The 18,130-nt window shown below is 45.9% G+C and overlaps 20 non-coding genes across 20 annotated transcripts; all 20 read right to left on the reverse strand.

Annotated features, from left to right (window-relative positions):
• Nucleotides 1–402: 402 nt before the first annotated feature.
• On the reverse strand, nt 403–474 carry Trnat-agu (transfer RNA threonine (anticodon AGU)). The gene has a single exon. It is a non-coding gene; the product is annotated as a tRNA-Thr (tRNA).
• Nucleotides 475–792: 318 nt separating this feature from the next.
• Nucleotides 793–865, reverse strand: Trnak-cuu (transfer RNA lysine (anticodon CUU)). The gene has a single exon. It is a non-coding gene; the product is annotated as a tRNA-Lys (tRNA).
• A 439-nt stretch (nt 866–1,304) lies between these two features.
• Nucleotides 1,305–1,377, reverse strand: Trnar-ucg (transfer RNA arginine (anticodon UCG)). The gene has a single exon. It is a non-coding gene; the product is annotated as a tRNA-Arg (tRNA).
• A 545-nt stretch (nt 1,378–1,922) lies between these two features.
• Trnat-agu (transfer RNA threonine (anticodon AGU)) lies at nt 1,923–1,994 on the reverse strand. Its single transcript has one exon. It is a non-coding gene; the product is annotated as a tRNA-Thr (tRNA).
• A 318-nt stretch (nt 1,995–2,312) lies between these two features.
• Trnak-cuu (transfer RNA lysine (anticodon CUU)) lies at nt 2,313–2,385 on the reverse strand. Its single transcript has one exon. It is a non-coding gene; the product is annotated as a tRNA-Lys (tRNA).
• Nucleotides 2,386–2,824: 439 nt separating this feature from the next.
• Nucleotides 2,825–2,897, reverse strand: Trnar-ucg (transfer RNA arginine (anticodon UCG)). The gene has a single exon. It is a non-coding gene; the product is annotated as a tRNA-Arg (tRNA).
• Nucleotides 2,898–3,442: 545 nt separating this feature from the next.
• On the reverse strand, nt 3,443–3,514 carry Trnat-agu (transfer RNA threonine (anticodon AGU)). The gene has a single exon. It is a non-coding gene; the product is annotated as a tRNA-Thr (tRNA).
• A 318-nt stretch (nt 3,515–3,832) lies between these two features.
• Nucleotides 3,833–3,905, reverse strand: Trnak-cuu (transfer RNA lysine (anticodon CUU)). The gene has a single exon. It is a non-coding gene; the product is annotated as a tRNA-Lys (tRNA).
• A 439-nt stretch (nt 3,906–4,344) lies between these two features.
• Trnar-ucg (transfer RNA arginine (anticodon UCG)) lies at nt 4,345–4,417 on the reverse strand. The gene has a single exon. It is a non-coding gene; the product is annotated as a tRNA-Arg (tRNA).
• A 543-nt stretch (nt 4,418–4,960) lies between these two features.
• On the reverse strand, nt 4,961–5,032 carry Trnat-agu (transfer RNA threonine (anticodon AGU)). Its single transcript has one exon. It is a non-coding gene; the product is annotated as a tRNA-Thr (tRNA).
• A 318-nt stretch (nt 5,033–5,350) lies between these two features.
• Nucleotides 5,351–5,423, reverse strand: Trnak-cuu (transfer RNA lysine (anticodon CUU)). Its single transcript has one exon. It is a non-coding gene; the product is annotated as a tRNA-Lys (tRNA).
• Nucleotides 5,424–5,862: 439 nt separating this feature from the next.
• Trnar-ucg (transfer RNA arginine (anticodon UCG)) lies at nt 5,863–5,935 on the reverse strand. The gene has a single exon. It is a non-coding gene; the product is annotated as a tRNA-Arg (tRNA).
• Nucleotides 5,936–6,483: 548 nt separating this feature from the next.
• Nucleotides 6,484–6,555, reverse strand: Trnat-agu (transfer RNA threonine (anticodon AGU)). The gene has a single exon. It is a non-coding gene; the product is annotated as a tRNA-Thr (tRNA).
• A 318-nt stretch (nt 6,556–6,873) lies between these two features.
• On the reverse strand, nt 6,874–6,946 carry Trnak-cuu (transfer RNA lysine (anticodon CUU)). Its single transcript has one exon. It is a non-coding gene; the product is annotated as a tRNA-Lys (tRNA).
• Nucleotides 6,947–7,385: 439 nt separating this feature from the next.
• On the reverse strand, nt 7,386–7,458 carry Trnar-ucg (transfer RNA arginine (anticodon UCG)). Its single transcript has one exon. It is a non-coding gene; the product is annotated as a tRNA-Arg (tRNA).
• Nucleotides 7,459–8,001: 543 nt separating this feature from the next.
• On the reverse strand, nt 8,002–8,073 carry Trnat-agu (transfer RNA threonine (anticodon AGU)). Its single transcript has one exon. It is a non-coding gene; the product is annotated as a tRNA-Thr (tRNA).
• Nucleotides 8,074–8,391: 318 nt separating this feature from the next.
• Trnak-cuu (transfer RNA lysine (anticodon CUU)) lies at nt 8,392–8,464 on the reverse strand. Its single transcript has one exon. It is a non-coding gene; the product is annotated as a tRNA-Lys (tRNA).
• A 439-nt stretch (nt 8,465–8,903) lies between these two features.
• Trnar-ucg (transfer RNA arginine (anticodon UCG)) lies at nt 8,904–8,976 on the reverse strand. The gene has a single exon. It is a non-coding gene; the product is annotated as a tRNA-Arg (tRNA).
• A 6,603-nt stretch (nt 8,977–15,579) lies between these two features.
• On the reverse strand, nt 15,580–15,652 carry Trnak-cuu (transfer RNA lysine (anticodon CUU)). Its single transcript has one exon. It is a non-coding gene; the product is annotated as a tRNA-Lys (tRNA).
• Nucleotides 15,653–16,091: 439 nt separating this feature from the next.
• Nucleotides 16,092–16,164, reverse strand: Trnar-ucg (transfer RNA arginine (anticodon UCG)). Its single transcript has one exon. It is a non-coding gene; the product is annotated as a tRNA-Arg (tRNA).
• Between the last annotated feature and the right edge of the window lie 1,966 nt (nt 16,165–18,130).

Consider the following 18,130-nt stretch of genomic DNA (forward strand, 5'->3'; position numbering starts at 1 on the left):
TCGCAAGTTACATTCAAGCCCTTATGACGCTGATCAAACAAGAGGTGGCAAATCAGCTTCAATCGCTTAGTGCCATCTCAGTCGCTTGCGGAAGGTACCTCACCTTAAGTGATACAATGGCGAGTTGTCGCTATTACCAAAGCGCCGCCGCCGACGACGACGATGATAATCGCGAGGGTCTTTATCAGGGGTAGAAAATACATCACAAGACCTAAGTATTTCACGTCGGCATTCACCGGAGACTGCCAAAAGCAGCAGTGTCTGGTGCCCACTTTAATAGCACCATTCACGCTATACATTTGCGAGAGCATTTCTTAAATACCGCACCCATTCATAATTTATTTATCCTTGACCGCTTTTTTCGAAAGGGCCACGGTGGGAGGGGCTGTTATAAAATTCATTTGCCTCCTGTGAGGATCGAACTCACGACCTCTGGTTTACTAGACCAGCGCTCTGCCACTGAGCTAAGGAGGCGCCTCCTAGCGCGCTTTTCGGGTACTTTGTTCTTACAGACTAGTGATTCGGAGCCCTTCAGCTCGAAACGTACCGCATGAGCGACCATTATTTGCATTTCGTTAGCACAGCTGCTGCTTTCCTACACATCTCACACCATATCGATGTACAAATTAAATTCCAAAACAAATTTATTTCATTTCAGAGTTACTTTCAGCTTCAAATACCGTTCCTCTGATATTCATCCGAAGCTAGGCATCGTCGTAACCCGTTACGTTCATCACGCAAGGCTCACGAGAGGGGCGCATGTTGGATCCGCGTAGACACAAAATTTTGAGCCGCCCAGCGTGGGGCTCGAACCCACGACCCTGAGATTAAGAGTCTCATGCTCTACCGACTGAGCTAGCCGGGCTGTACACAAGGGTTACGAGCCATACAATACTGATTTGACCTGCGACCATCTATTGAAGATTCTTTTGACTACAGCTTATTTCCTGCTGCCACAAATCAGCTACAATCCTATTTAATGAAAAATTGTCTCCGAAAGGCATCAAATCTGCTTGAAATGATACGTGGCTATCAGCACCATTATTCAACACACATGCTCGACTGTGCGCAGACGCCTGTGGCGTAGCCCTTGGGTCCTGAATCAGATGCAGTAGTTGCAACAAAAACTCTCCTGAACGGCACTGTGCCGAAAATTTCGCTACAGATCACCCTTGTGTTGCTTGTGCTTCAGGTAGACGCCGGTTTTGCAGCCAGGAAGCGGACAGCAGCTACTTTCAACTAGTTTTGCAGTACTCAAACAACACACTAAAACAGCATGCATCTTTTGCAGAACAGGAAAAACTCGACCGTGACAGGATTCGAACCTGCAATCTTCGGATCCGAAGTCCGACGCCTTATCCATTAGGCCACACGGTCACTGGCGCAATATGCTTCCCCACACACACCTCATTTTCACCATTTGTACACTTGGCGGAATGAATTTCCCATCTTTGACCCAGTTCTCCATCTCAAATTTTAGTACTAAAAGTGCGACGCTACTTCTTGCTGTGTCCCATCGCAAGTTACATTCAAGCCCTTATGACGCTGATCAAACAAGAGGTGGCAAATCAGCTTCAATCGCTTAGTGCCATCTCAGTCGCTTGCGGAAGGTACCTCAAGTGATACAATGGCGAGTTGTCGCTATTACCAAAGCGCCGCCGCCGCCGACGACGACGACGACGATGATAATCGCGAGGGTCTTTATCAGGGGTAGAAAATACATCACAAGAACTAAGTATTTCACGTCGGCATTCACCGGAGACTGCCAAAAGCAGCAGTGTCTGGTGCCCACTTTAATAGCACCATTCACACTATTCATTTGCGAGAGCATTTCTTAAATACCGCACCCATTCATAATTTATTTATCCTTGACCGCTTTTTTCGAAAGGGCCACGGTGGGAGGGGCTGTTATAAAATTCATTTGCCTCCTGTGAGGATCGAACTCACGACCTCTGGTTTACTAGACCAGCGCTCTGCCACTGAGCTAAGGAGGCGCCTCCTAGCGCGCTTTTCGGGTACTTTGTTCTTACAGACTAGTGATTCGGAGCCCTTCAGCTCGAAACGTACCGCATGAGCGACCATTATTTGCATTTCGTTAGCACAGCTGCTGCTTTCCTACACATCTCACACCATATCGATGTACAAATTAAATTCCAAAACAAATTTATTTCATTTCAGAGTTACTTTCAGCTTCAAATACCGTTCCTCTGATATTCATCCGAAGCTAGGCATCGTCGTAACCCGTTACGTTCATCACGCAAGGCTCACGAGAGGGGCGCATGTTGGATCCGCGTAGACACAAAATTTTGAGCCGCCCAGCGTGGGGCTCGAACCCACGACCCTGAGATTAAGAGTATCATGCTCTACCGACTGAGCTAGCCGGGCTGTACACAAGGGTTACGAGCCATACAATACTGATTTGACCTGCGACCATCTATTGAAGATTCTTTTGACTACAGCTTATTTCCTGCTGCCACAAATCAGCTACAATCCTATTTAATGAAAAATTGTCTCCGAAAGGCATCAAATCTGCTTGAAATGATACGTGGCTATCAGCACCATTATTCAACACACATGCTCGACTGTGCGCAGACGCCTGTGGCGTAGCCCTTGGGTCCTGAATCAGATGCAGTAGTTGCAACAAAAACTCTCCTGAACGGCACTGTGCCGAAAATTTCGCTACAGATCACCCTTGTGTTGCTTGTGCTTCAGGTAGACGCCGGTTTTGCAGCCAGGAAGCGGACAGCAGCTACTTTCAACTAGTTTTGCAGTACTCAAACAACACACTAAAACAGCATGCATCTTTTGCAGAACAGGAAAAACTCGACCGTGACAGGATTCGAACCTGCAATCTTCGGATCCGAAGTCCGACGCCTTATCCATTAGGCCACACGGTCACTGGCGCAATATGCTTCCCCACACACACCTCATTTTCACCATTTGTACACTTGGCGGAATGAATTTCCCATCTTTGACCCAGTTCTCCATCTCAAATTTTAGTACTAAAAGTGCGACGCTACTTCTTGCTGTGTCCCATCGCAAGTTACATTCAAGCCCTTATGACGCTGATCAAACAAGAGGTGGCAAATCAGCTTCAATCGCTTAGTGCCATCTCAGTCGCTTGCGGAAGGTACCTCACCTTAAGTGATACAATGGCGAGTTGTCGCTATTACCAAAGCGCCGCCGCCGCCGACGACGACGATGATAATCGCGAGGGTCTTTATCAGGGGTAGAAAATACATCACAAGAACTAAGTATTTCACGTCGGCATTCACCGGAGACTGCCAAAAGCAGCAGTGTCTGGTGCCCACTTTAATAGCACCATTCACACTATTCATTTGCGAGAGCATTTCTTAAATACCGCACCCATTCATAATTTTTTTTATCCTTGACCGCTTTTTTCGAAAGGGCCACGGTGGGAGGGGCTGTTACAAAATTCATTTGCCTCCTGTGAGGATCGAACTCACGACCTCTGGTTTACTAGACCAGCGCTCTGCCACTGAGCTAAGGAGGCGCCTCCTAGCGCGCTTTTCGGGTACTTTGTTCTTACAGACTAGTGAATCGGAGCCCTTCAGCTCGAAACGCACCGCATGAGCGACCATTATTTGCATTTCGTTAGCACAGCTGCTGCTTTCCTACACATCTCACACCATATCGATGTACAAATTAAATTCCAAAACAAATTTATTTCATTTCAGAGTTACTTTCAGCTTCAAATACCGTTCCTCTGATATTCATCCGAAGCTAGGCATCGTCGTAACCCGTTACGTTCATCACGCAAGGCTCACGAGAGGGGCGCATGTTGGATCCGCGTAGACACAAAATTTTGAGCCGCCCAGCGTGGGGCTCGAACCCACGACCCTGAGATTAAGAGTCTCATGCTCTACCGACTGAGCTAGCCGGGCTGTACACAACGGTTACGAGCCATACAATACTGATTTGACCTGCGACCATCTATTGAAGATTCTATTGACTACAGCTTATTTCCTGCTGCCACAAATCAGCTACAATCCTATTTAATGAAAAATTGTCTCCGAAAGGCATCAAATCTGCTTGAAATGATACGTGGCTATCAGCACCATTATTCAACACACATGCTCGACTGTGCGCAGACGCCTGTGGCGTAGCCCTTGGGTCCTGAATCAGATGCAGTAGTTGCAACAAAAACTCTCCTGAACGGCACTGTGCCGAAAATTTCGCTACAGATCACCCTTGTCTTGCTTGTGCTTCAGGTAGACGCCGGTTTTGCAGCCAGGAAGCGGACAGCAGCTACTTTCAACTAGTTTTGCAGTACTCAAACAACACACTAAAACAGCATGCATCTTTTGCAGAACAGGAAAAACTCGACCGTGACAGGATTCGAACCTGCAATCTTCGGATCCGAAGTCCGACGCCTTATCCATTAGGCCACACGGTCACTGGCGCAATATGCTTCCCCACACACACCTCATTTTCACCATTTGTACACTTGGCGGAATGAATTTCCCATCTTTGACCCAGTTCTCCATCTCAAATTTTAGTACTAAAAGTGCGACGCTACTTCTTGCTGTGTCCCATCGCAAGTTACATTCAAGCCCTTATGACGCTGATCAAACAAGAGGTGGCAAATCAGCTTCAATCGCTTAGTGCCATCTCAGTCGCTTGCGGAAGGTACCTCACCTTAAGTGATACAATGGCGAGTTGTCGCTATTACCAAAGCGCCGCCGCCGCCGCCGACGATGATAATCGCGAGGGTCTTTATCAGGGGTAGAAAATACATCACAAGACCTAAGTATTTCACGTCGGCAGTCACCGGAGACTGCCAAAAGCAGCAGTGTCTGGTGCCCACTTTAATAGCACCATTCACACTATTCATTTGCGAGAGCATTTCTTAAATACCGCACCCATTCATAATTTTTTTTTATCCTTGACCGCTTTTTTCGAAAGGGCCACGGTGGGAGGGGCTGTTACAAAATTCATTTGCCTCCTGTGAGGATCGAACTCACGACCTCTGGTTTACTAGACCAGCGCTCTGCCACTGAGCTAAGGAGGCGCCTCCTAGCGCGCTTTTCGGGTACTTTGTTCTTACAGACTAGTGAATCGGAGCCCTTCAGCTCGAAACGCACCGCATGCGCGACCATTATTTGCATTTCGTTAGCACAGCTGCTGCTTTCCTACACATCTCACACCATATCGATGTACAAATTAAATTCCAAAACAAATTTATTTCATTTCAGAGTTACTTTCAGCTTCAAATACCGTTCCTCTGATATTCATCCGAAGCTAGGCATCGTCGTAACCCGTTACGTTCATCACGCAAGGCTCACGAGAGGGGCGCATGTTGGATCCGCGTAGACACAAAATTTTGAGCCGCCCAGCGTGGGGCTCGAACCCACGACCCTGAGATTAAGAGTCTCATGCTCTACCGACTGAGCTAGCCGGGCTGTACACAAGGGTTACGAGCCATACAATACTGATTTGACCTGCGACCATCTATTGAAGATTCTTTTGACTACAGCTTATTTCCTGCTGCCACAAATCAGCTACAATCCTATTTAATGAAAAATTGTCTCCGAAAGGCATCAAATCTGCTTGAAATGATACGTGGCTATCAGCACCATTATTCAACACACATGCTCGACTGTGCGCAGACGCCTGTGGCGTAGCCCTTGGGTCCTGAATCAGATGCAGTAGTTGCAACAAAAACTCTCCTGAACGGCACTGTGCCGAAAATTTCGCTACAGATCACCGTTGTGTTGCTTGTGCTTCAGGTAGACGCCGGTTTTGCAGCCAGGAAGCGGACAGCAGCTACTTTCAACTAGTTTTGCAGTACTCAAACAACACACTAAAACAGCATGCATCTTTTGCAGAACAGGAAAAACTCGACCGTGACAGGATTCGAACCTGCAATCTTCGGATCCGAAGTCCGACGCCTTATCCATTAGGCCACACGGTCACTGGCGCAATATGCTTCCCCACACACACCTCATTTTCACCATTTGTACACTTGGCGGAATGAATTTCCCATCTTTGACCCAGTTCTCCATCTCAAATTTTAGTACTAAAAGTGCGACGCTACTTCTTGCTGTGTCCCATCGCAAGTTACATTCAAGCCCTTATGACGCTGATCAAACAAGAGGTGGCAAATCAGCTTCAATCGCTTAGTGCCATCTCAGTCGCTTGCGGAAGGTACCTCACCTTAAGTGATACAATGGCGAGTTGTCGCTATTACCAAAGCGCCGCCGCCGCCGCCGCCGCCGACGATGATAATCGCGAGGGTCTTTATCAGGGGTAGAAAATACATCACAAGACCTAAGTATTTCACGTCGGCATTCACCGGAGACTGCCAAAAGCAGCAGTGTCTGGTGCCCACTTTAATAGCACCATTCACACTATTCATTTGCGAGAGCATTTCTTAAATACCGCACCCATTCATAATTTTTTTTATCCTTGACCGCTTTTTTCGAAAGGGCCACGGTGGGAGGGGCTGTTACAAAATTCATTTGCCTCCTGTGAGGATCGAACTCACGACCTCAGGTTTACTAGACCAGCGCTCTGCCACTGAGCTAAGGAGGCGCCTCCTAGCGCGCTTTTCGGGTACTTTGTTCTTACAGACTAGTGAATCGGAGCCCTTCAGCTCGAAACGCACCGCATGAGCGACCATTATTTGCATTTCGTTAGCACAGCTGCTGCTTTCCTACACATCTCACACCATATCGATGTACAAATTAAATTCCAAAACAAATTTATTTCATTTCAGAGTTACTTTCAGCTTCAAATACCGTTCCTCTGATATTCATCCGAAGCTAGGCATCGTCGTAACCCGTTACGTTCATCACGCAAGGCTCACGAGAGGGGCGCATGTTGGATCCGCGTAGACACAAAATTTTGAGCCGCCCAGCGTGGGGCTCGAACCCACGACCCTGAGATTAAGAGTCTCATGCTTTACCGACTGAGCTAGCCGGGCTGTACACAACGGTTACGAGCCATACAATACTGATTTGACCTGCGACCATCTATTGAAGATTCTATTGACTACAGCTTATTTCCTGCTGCCACAAATCAGCTACAATCCTATTTAATGAAAAATTGTCTCCGAAAGGCATCAAATCTGCTTGAAATGATACGTGGCTATCAGCACCATTATTCAACACACATGCTCGACTGTGCGCAGACGCCTGTGGCGTAGCCCTTGGGTCCTGAATCAGATGCAGTAGTTGCAACAAAAACTCTCCTGAACGGCACTGTGCCGAAAATTTCGCTACAGATCACCCTTGTCTTGCTTGTGCTTCAGGTAGACGCCGGTTTTGCAGCCAGGAAGCGGACAGCAGCTACTTTCAACTAGTTTTGCAGTACTCAAACAACACACTAAAACAGCATGCATCTTTTGCAGAACAGGAAAAACTCGACTGTGACAGGATTCGAACCTGCAATCTTCGGATCCGAAGTCCGACGCCTTATCCATTAGGCCACACGGTCACTGGCGCAATATGCTTCCCCACACACACCTCATTTTCACCATTTGTACACTTGGCGGAATGAATTTCCCATCTTTGACCCAGTTCTCCATCTCAAATTTTAGTACTAAAAGTGCGACGCTACTTCTTGCTGTGTCCCATCGCAAGTTACATTCAAGCCCTTATGACGCTGATCAAACAAGAGGTGGCAAATCAGCTTCAATCGCTTAGTGCCATCTCAGTCGCTTGCGGAAGGTACCTCACCTTAAGTGATACAATGGCGAGTTGTCGCTATTACCAAAGCGCCGCCGCCGCCGCCGACGATGATAATCGCGAGGGTCTTTATCAGGGGTAGAAAATACATCACAAGACCTAAGTATTTCACGTCGGCAGTCACCGGAGACTGCCAAAAGCAGCAGTGTCTGGTGCCCACTTTAATAGCACCATTCACACTATTCATTTGCGAGAGCATTTCTTAAATACCGCACCCATTCATAATTTTTTTTTATCCTTGACCGCTTTTTTCGAAAGGGCCACGGTGGGAGGGGCTGTTACAAAATTCATTTGCCTCCTGTGAGGATCGAACTCACGACCTCTGGTTTACTAGACCAGCGCTCTGCCACTGAGCTAAGGAGGCGCCTCCTAGCGCGCTTTTCGGGTACTTTGTTCTTACAGACTAGTGAATCGGAGCCCTTCAGCTCGAAACGCACCGCATGAGCGACCATTATTTGCATTTCGTTAGCACAGCTGCTGCTTTCCTACACATCTCACACCATATCGATGTACAAATTAAATTCCAAAACAAATTTATTTCATTTCAGAGTTACTTTCAGCTTCAAATACCGTTCCTCTGATATTCATCCGAAGCTAGGCATCGTCGTAACCCGTTACGTTCATCACGCAAGGCTCACGAGAGGGGCGCATGTTGGATCCGCGTAGACACAAAATTTTGAGGCGCCCAGCGTGGGGCTCGAACCCACGACCCTGAGATTAAGAGTCTCATGCTCTACCGACTGAGCTAGCCGGGCTGTACACAAGGGTTACGAGCCATACAATACTGATTTGACCTGCGACCATCTATTGAAGATTCTTTTGACTACAGCTTATTTCCTGCTGCCACAAATCAGCTACAATCCTATTTAATGAAAAATTGTCTCCGAAAGGCATCAAATCTGCTTGAAATGATACGTGGCTATCAGCACCATTATTCAACACACATGCTCGACTGTGCGCAGACGCCTGTGGCGTAGCCCTTGGGTCCTGAATCAGATGCAGTAGTTGCAACAAAAACTCTCCTGAACGGCACTGTGCCGAAAATTTCGCTACAGATCACCCTTGTCTTGCTTGTGCTTCAGGTAGACGCCGGTTTTGCAGCCAGGAAGCGGACAGCAGCTACTTTCAACTAGTTTTGCAGTACTCAAACAACACACTAAAACAGCATGCATCTTTTGCAGAACAGGAAAAACTCGACCGTGACAGGATTCGAACCTGCAATCTTCGGATCCGAAGTCCGACGCCTTATCCATTAGGCCACACGGTCACTGGCGCAATATGCTTCCCCACACACACCTCATTTTCACCATTTGTACACTTGGCGGAATGAATTTCCCATCTTTGACCCAGTTCTCCATCTCAAATTTTAGTACTAAAAGTGCGACGCTACTTCTTGCTGTGTCCCATCGCAAGTTACATTCAAGCCCTTATGACGCTGATCAAACAAGAGGTGGCAAATCAGCTTCAATCGCTTAGTGCCATCTCAGTCGCTTGCGGAAGGTACCTCAAGTGATACAATGGCGAGTTGTCGCTATTACCAAAGCGCCGCCGCCGCCGACGACGACGACGATGATAATCGCGAGGGTCTTTATCAGGGGTAGAAAATACATCACAAGAACTAAGTATTTCACGTCGGCATTCACCGGAGACTGCCAAAAGCAGCAGTGTCTGGTGCCCACTTTAATAGCACCATTCACACTATTCATTTGCGAGAGCATTTCTTAAATACCGCACCCATTCATAATTTTTTTTATCCTTGACCGCTTTTTTCGAAAGGGCCACGGTGGGAGGGGCTGTTACAAAATTCATTTGCCTCCTGTGAGGATCGAACTCACGACCTCTGGTTTACTAGACCAGCGCTCTGCCACTTTTTTTTTTTTTTTTTTTTTTCTGCCTTCTTCGGCTAGCTTCTCCGCTGTAGTCTTTCTTTTACTTCGTTAAATTAGTAAACCAAAATATGTTTTCCTGCAAACATGGTAAAATAATAAAATTGTAGTAATGGACGTACAAGTCTTCTGGTACGTTTCCACTTCATCCTGGGCCACTGTAGGCGTGGTCCCTTTTGGAACTAAAGAAATGCCTCCCACGGAAAAGAAAATGATAAATATATATATACGTACATAGATATACAAAAAATTTTAATGTCCGACGAGTTTCAAAACCAGTAAGTGCGTGCATGCTTCCGCCTGATGCGACACTTGGAAGTGGAGCGTTTTCAGGGTTCTGTTGAGGCCTTCTCGGCTACCGTAGCGGCCTCGGGGCCCTCGAAGTCCCCACCGTACTTCGCCCTCAACAGCGATCCCCTACTTTAGCACTCTTCCAAGTTGATCGCGGAACTGTACTCAGTTATCCCACTCCATGTCTCTCGAAAAGAATGTTCAACATATTGCCGAAATTCTTTTTGTGATCCTTTTTACGATACACTTTGTAATATTGTCCTCGTAGAAATTCCGTAAATTCCGGAATATTGTCATGTCCTTGTTTATTGACAACGTAGTAGATAAAATGTCCCAGGAGCCATAGTACTGCATTGTTTTTTTGTGGAGGAAAGAGAATCTCATCCGGGAAAAATATAGCATCCAATGTAATTTCTCGACCATCAGTTCGCTTAATGAAACAAATCTGTTTCCGAAGGTCGTTCCATATGTCTCTATATCCTTTACAAAGGAACCGATGGGATAAAGTATCAGGTGCAGAACATTGTAGACATTTATTTGTGTCACAAAGTCCGATGGAATATAATTTCGCATTGGTACTAACAATATCATTTATTACCCTATACCATGCCACTTGGACGTCTGTAGGAAGGAATTTATTATGGAGATTTCTCCAAATGTATTTCCAGTTGCGATGTGGAAACTTGGTCTCCTGCTTATGTTGGGTAGCTTTTGATCGTAAACGATCGACCATTGAGCGGCAGTTCCGTTGATGTATGTCTTGTAAAACAGATTCCATGTAGCTGATCTCCAAATAGTAAAATCTAATATGTTTCAATTTATAATTGATCGTGCTAATATTGACAGGTGGTTTCAAACTGGCAGGTCGAAAAAAGTTGAACAATTGTGACGTTACACTGGTCGGGTGGTCCTCAATGAGGTGCAGGGATCGCTTTATAAACAGAACAGTAGTTTTCGTCTGGATATCCGTTAGATCAAGTCCTCCTTCGTCCGGTTTTAAGGTAAGCATTGCAGCAGCTACTCTAAAAATTTCTCCTTGCCAAATGTAGCGACAGACTGTCGACATAATAGCTTTTGCTATTTGTTTAGGGATGGGTAAAATTTGTCCCACATACATAGCCTTAGAGAGAACAGAAATATTTACAAGTTTAGTTTTTTGCTTTATGTTGAGCTCTCTCATATGATGTAACATGAGAGCACCTCGAATCCTGTCCAACATAGTTTTCCAGTTGGATGCAATTGTGCGAAGGGGACAACTATAAAAGGTGACACCCAGGGCTGTATGATGGTCGACACATTTCGCCCAAGCAATCGGAGCTTCCGTGAGACCGTTAAGAGGTAAAAAAGCACTCTTCGCCTCATTAACTACTGCACCCGATGCGTTGCAGTAAAGCTGCAAATTTTCTGTTAAACGTATTATGTCTGCATTGCTTCTTATTATCACACCAACGTCGTCAGCGTAAGCATTGGTAACTTTCTTCGTACCAGAGACGGCGATACCACCTAAAGCAGCAGTTAAACGTTTCAAAAGAGGTTCCAGCGCGACGACATACATCATCATGGATAATGGACTCCCCTGGGGGACTCCATTTCTGATCAAAATATCCTTAGTGTAGTGTCCATTCAGGCATATCTTGGTGTGGATACCTGTTAAAATGTTAGCGAAAATATTCACATTCGGAGCAGTTAATCCCATATACGTCAAGGTTTGAAAAAGGTATTGATGGTTGACCCTATCAAAAGCCTTGGCGAAGTCTATAAAAGCAAGACCGCCTGGTTCAGTGGTGTTAGAAAAGATGGCGACTATGTCCCTATATTCACTGACAGTCTTGAACATGCTGCGTCCAGGAAGACAGGTCTGATGACACCCAATGGCCTTGTCGAAGACCGGCCGTAAACTCTCTTTGAAGACCCGCGCTATTATTTTGTAGTCAGAATTCATTAAGGTGATAGGTCTCATTTTACCGATATCCTTTATTTCTGTGTGCCTACCTTTCGGAAGAAGCACCGTGATACACTGTTTAAATTCAGGCGGGACGACCTCTCCTTGCAAGACTTCATTTACAATGGCAGTAAAAGTGTGACCTATTATATGCCAGTAAGTTCTATAAAACTCTAAAGGTAGTCCGTCAGGGCCCGGTGATTTCTGAGAAGGTGACGACTTCAATAAGTCGAATACGTCCTCTTCGGTTATTGCCGTTCTAATAGAGAGGTTATCCCCTTCCGTTATTATGTTCTCGATGCTAGATGTCGATAAGAAGTCTCTCACTACCGGTTCGTCAATCGGCCGTTCACCATAAAGGGTATCATAAAATCGAAAAACCTCATTCATAATGGCTTTTTGATCTGTCAGGACGCTCGTGTCCTCAGCTCGGAGGTACTCAATAAAATTCCTTCTCCTTTGTTGTGCATGGCGGATTAGGTGATATATTGAGGTAATTTCCTCTTCGACAACAGTCGGTGTGTGTGATTTGATTTTTAAACCCTCTAACTGTGACCTCTTGAGAGCTAGGAGCTTGGCTTTGGTTCTGTTAATTTGTAAGAAAATGTCTTGAGTCATCGGCTGCTCGTAGAGGTCGCGTAAGCAAGCATAGTGGAATTCAATTGTATGGCGGACCCACCTCGCTCGATCTTTACTGTACTCTATCAGAGTAGCTCGTAATTTTTTCTTGGCAACAGAGATCCACCACTCTATATTAGTTCTATATTTATAACGCTGCCTCAGACAGGCCTGCCAAGTCGCTGCTATGAGATCTGCGAGAGAGTTCTCTGCCAACAAGGTGATGTTTAATTTCCACAGAGGCCTACCCCAGTACGTCTTCTGCTTCAGTAATTTCACACTGCATCTTACGCCTAGGTGGTCGGAGAAAGTAGTGGGTATGACTTCAATTGCTGTAACTTTCTCTTCTAAATTCGAGGAAACATAGATCCTATCAATGCGGCTTTGCGACCGACTACTGACATAGGTAAATCGGACCGCAGTGGGATATTTTATTTCCCACGCGTCTTTCCATTTCATGTGGTGGACTAGACAATCAAGTTCGCTGGATTTATTAAAATTTGGACGTTGGTCCTTTTCCTTTAAAACGCAGTTCCAATCGCCGCCGATGAGAACCTCCCTCGGGTTGTCTTTAAGTAAAGGTAAAATATCACTTTTAAAAAACCTGGCCCTCTCGTACCTAGCATTATTTCCCGACGGAGCGTAGATATTGATAAAAGTTGTATTAAAAATTGTACATCTAATACCCCTCCCTGAATCCAACAGACATACATCTTTCAGTTCGATCCCTTCCCTGACAAGGATCGCTGTCCCACAATGACACTCAGGAGCTACATTTAAAACTTGTTTATACCCAGCTACATACAGATCCCTAACATGAACTTCTTGTAAGAAGGCAATATCTGTGTCAGACTGATATAAAAAGTCTCTAAGAGCAGCCACTTTAAGTTCATTCTGTATTTTATTGATGTTTAATGTAGTCACGTGATACGTTTGTTCCAGACTGATATATGAGTAATTCGAGCTGAAGTTGTACTAAGGATCAATAAATACTCCCGCCCTGTCGTCGTTCGTATTTTTCCTTCGTATGACACATAACATTCGGGAAGCCCACTCCGTTAATAAAAGTTGTCTTCGTCTTTTAGGGAAGTTGTTTCCATATCTTCATCAGTACATTCGTCTCCGTCTTCTGCCCAGTCCAGTTTGGTCCCTAAAGTACTGCGATCGAGCGCGGGTGCGTCTACGATATCTGCAGTCGTAGTGTTGATCTCGTTAGGGGATGGTTGGCGTCCGTTTGCAGACTGCATAAGACTGCCGTGTTCTGTAGGGCCCTCGTTGGCACTTGCCGGAGCAGAACCTTCCAACACCCTGTCTTTCCCCTGTATGGACCGGAGCTTGTCTCGTAAAGCAGGAGCCAAACTCTCGGCAGCTTCATGAGCCAATCTCCGTTTCTTGGAGTTTCTTCTTCTCCTCGGGGATTTCACAGGAGACGAGTCTGGAGATTTGCCCGCTGAGGTTGTGGGGGAATCCTCTGACGACTTCTGTCCCTTCTGTTTATCGAAATTTCTGTTGTCAGTGTCGTTTGTAGGCCCTGTGTTTGGATCCGTCACCAGCGCATCGCTAACGTTAGGTGGTTTGCCAGAATCTGCTTCCTGCACACAGTGGTGGCCAGTCGCATTTGCTTTTCCCACGTCTCCTCCATCCGACGTTGCCTCCGTTGGCCCGTCAGTTACCTCTGGATGTAGGACTGGTGGACCTGCAGTATCCTTTTCTGACTGATCTGAAGCCGTCGGACCCCCGTGTTGGAAAGTCGAAGAATGCCGTGCAATGTCAATTTCTGCGGTGTGCAGTACTTCCTGCTGCACACCCGACAAACGTTCAGTCGTAATGGAGATCTCACTTGTTGCAGCAAGTGAGGGCCGCTCGTCCGTTTCCCGAACAGCTGCACCGACATTCGGTACTAAGTTATTCTCGGGTACCGCGTGTGCAGAGGGAGCTTCCCCATGCCCCGCGGGGGCCGGTACTACGGGGTCGCGAGTGTATGCAGCGGCCGCGTAGGTTAACTTGAGATTAACCGCCGGGCCTGAAAGGGCAGTGTCTGCAGCCGGCAGCTGTGGAACACGCCGCTTAGTGCACTCATTCCTAATGTGCTCAGTCGAATTACAGAGAGCGCAAGTTCGGGGTTGTCCGTCATATATAACGACAGCTCGATAGCCACACACAGTGATGTATGAAGGTATGTGCCTCTGAAGCTCTATCTTAATTTGACGAACACCGTTCAAGACCGGAAACATATAGGACTCTGACCATTTCTCTGCAATGTTCGAAATAATCCTACCATATGGCCTAAGAACTTTATTTATCTCTTCGGCCGGAATCTCGAAGGGCAACTCAAAGACTCTAATAGTCCTGATACCAAGTCCAGCATGAGAAACGATAACATCACTGACAGACCCATCTGAATGATTAAACTTGATAACACCACCACATTTATCTACTATAGGAGAACATAAGTCAGGACTGTGCAATTTAACAAAGGCAGCATTGGAAACAAATGATAAATGAACGCCAACAACATCATCAAAAGAAATCTGTACTTTCTCCATAAACCACTTTTTAATCTCAAACGCTTTCGGTCTCACAAAGTTTCTGTCAAATGCAAATTTGATCGTATCTTTTCTCAAAACATTAACCGTATTCATTCTGTCTTCAAATAACTGCTACACAAGACGCAAGAACGAAAGAAGCGATACAAAACAGACCTTGTACCAGCGTCACAGCCGTTGTTGACACCAAAGCGCCAGCGCTGTCGCCACACGTCCGTCCCGCGCCGTGGCTGCGGCTCGAAGCGACTCAACCACTGAGCTAAGGAGGCGCCTCCTAGCGCGCTTTTCGGGTACTTTGTTCTTACAGACTAGTGAATCGGAGCCCTTCAGCTCGAAACGCACCGCATGAGCGACCATTATTTGCATTTCGTTAGCACAGCTGCTGCTTTCCTACACATCTCACACCATATCGATGTACAAATTAAATTCCAAAACAAATTTATTTCATTTCAGAGTTACTTTCAGCTTCAAATACCGTTCCTCTGATATTCATCCGAAGCTAGGCATCGTCGTAACCCGTTACGTTCATCACGCAAGGCTCACGAGAGGGGCGCATGTTGGATCCGCGTAGACACAAAATTTTGAGGCGCCCAGCGTGGGGCTCGAACCCACGACCCTGAGATTAAGAGTCTCATGCTCTACCGACTGAGCTAGCCGGGCTGTACACAACGGTTACGAGCCATACAATACTGATTTGACCTGCGACCATCTATTGAAGATTCTTTTGACTACAGCTTATTTCCTGCTGCCACAAATCAGCTACAATCCTATTTAATGAAAAATTGTCTCCGAAAGGCATCAAATCTGCTTGAAATGATACGTGGCTATCAGCACCATTATTCAACACACATGCTCGACTGTGCGCAGACGCCTGTGGCGTAGCCCTTGGGTCCTGAATCAGATGCAGTAGTTGCAACAAAAACTCTCCTGAACGGCACTGTGCCGAAAATTTCGCTACAGATCACCCTTGTGTTGCTTGTGCTTCAGGTAGACGCCGGTTTTGCAGCCAGGAAGCGGACAGCAGCTACTTTCAACTAGTTTTGCAGTACTCAAACAACACACTAAAACAGCATGCATCTTTTGCAGAACAGGAAAAACTCGACCGTGACAGGATTCGAACCTGCAATCTTCGGATCCGAAGTCCGACGCCTTATCCATTAGGCCACACGGTCACTGGCGCAATATGCTTCCCCACACACACCTCATTTTCACCATTTGTACACTTGGCGGAATGAATTTCCCATCTTTGACCCAGTTCTCCATCTCAAATTTTAGTACTAAAAGTGCGACGCTACTTCTTGCTGTGTCCCATCGCAAGTTACATTCAAGCCCTTATGACGCTGATCAAACAAGAGGTGGCAAATCAGCTTCAATCGCTTAGTGCCATCTCAGTCGCTTGCGGAAGGTACCTCAAGTGATACAATGGCGAGTTGTCGCTATTACCAAAGCGCCGCCGCCGCCGACGACGACGACGATGATAATCGCGAGGGTCTTTATCAGGGGTAGAAAATACATCACAAGAACTAAGTATTTCACGTCGGCATTCACCGGAGACTGCCAAAAGCAGCAGTGTCTGGTGCCCACTTTAATAGCACCATTCACACTATTCATTTGCGAGAGCATTTCTTAAATACCGCACCCATTCATAATTTTTTTTATCCTTGACCGCTTTTTTCGAAAGGGCCACGGTGGGAGGGGCTGTTACAAAATTCATTTGCCTCCTGTGAGGATCGAACTCACGACCTCTGGTTTACTAGACCAGCGCTCTGCCACTTTTTTTTTTTTTTTTTTTTTCTGCCTTCTTCGGCTAGCTTCTCCGCTGTAGTCTTTCTTTTACTTCGTTAAATTAGTAAACCAAAATATGTTTTCCTGCAAACATGGTAAAATAATAAAATTGTAGTAATGGACGTACAAGTCTTCTGGTACGTTTCCACTTCATCCTGGGCCACTGTAGGCGTGGTCCCTTTTGGAACTAAAGAAATGCCTCCCACGGAAAAGAAAATGATAAATATATATATACGTACATAGATATACAAAAAATTTTAATGTCCGACGAGTTTCAAAACCAGTAAGTGCGTGCATGCTTCCGCCTGATGCGACACTTGGAAGTGGAGCGTTTTCAGGGTTCTGTTGAGGCCTTCTCGGCTACCGTAGCGGCCTCGGGGCCCTCGAAGTCCCCACCGTACTTCGCCCTCAACAGCGATCCCCTACTTTAGCACTCTTCCAAGTTGATCGCGGAACTGTACTCAGTTATCCCACTCCATGTCTCTCGAAAAGAATGTTCAACATATTGCCGAAATTCTTTTTGTGATCCTTTTTACGATACACTTTGTAATATTGTCCTCGTAGAAATTCCGTAAATTCCGGAATATTGTCATGTCCTTGTTTATTGACAACGTAGTAGATAAAATGTCCCAGGAGCCATAGTACTGCATTGTTTTTTTGTGGAGGAAAGAGAATCTCATCCGGGAAAAATATAGCATCCAATGTAATTTCTCGACCATCAGTTCGCTTAATGAAACAAATCTGTTTCCGAAGGTCGTTCCATATGTCTCTATATCCTTTACAAAGGAACCGATGGGATAAAGTATCAGGTGCAGAACATTGTAGACATTTATTTGTGTCACAAAGTCCGATGGAATATAATTTCGCATTGGTACTAACAATATCATTTATTACCCTATACCATGCCACTTGGACGTCTGTAGGAAGGAATTTATTATGGAGATTTCTCCAAATGTATTTCCAGTTGCGATGTGGAAACTTGGTCTCCTGCTTATGTTGGGTAGCTTTTGATCGTAAACGATCGACCATTGAGCGGCAGTTCCGTTGATGTATGTCTTGTAAAACAGATTCCATGTAGCTGATCTCCAAATAGTAAAATCTAATATGTTTCAATTTATAATTGATCGTGCTAATATTGACAGGTGGTTTCAAACTGGCAGGTCGAAAAAAGTTGAACAATTGTGACGTTACACTGGTCGGGTGGTCCTCAATGAGGTGCAGGGATCGCTTTATAAACAGAACAGTAGTTTTCGTCTGGATATCCGTTAGATCAAGTCCTCCTTCGTCCGGTTTTAAGGTAAGCATTGCAGCAGCTACTCTAAAAATTTCTCCTTGCCAAATGTAGCGACAGAC

Source organism: Schistocerca cancellata, chromosome 8 (genome assembly GCF_023864275.1).
Source record: "Schistocerca cancellata isolate TAMUIC-IGC-003103 chromosome 8, iqSchCanc2.1, whole genome shotgun sequence".
In the NCBI taxonomy this organism is placed as follows: Eukaryota; Metazoa; Arthropoda; class Insecta; order Orthoptera; family Acrididae; genus Schistocerca; species Schistocerca cancellata.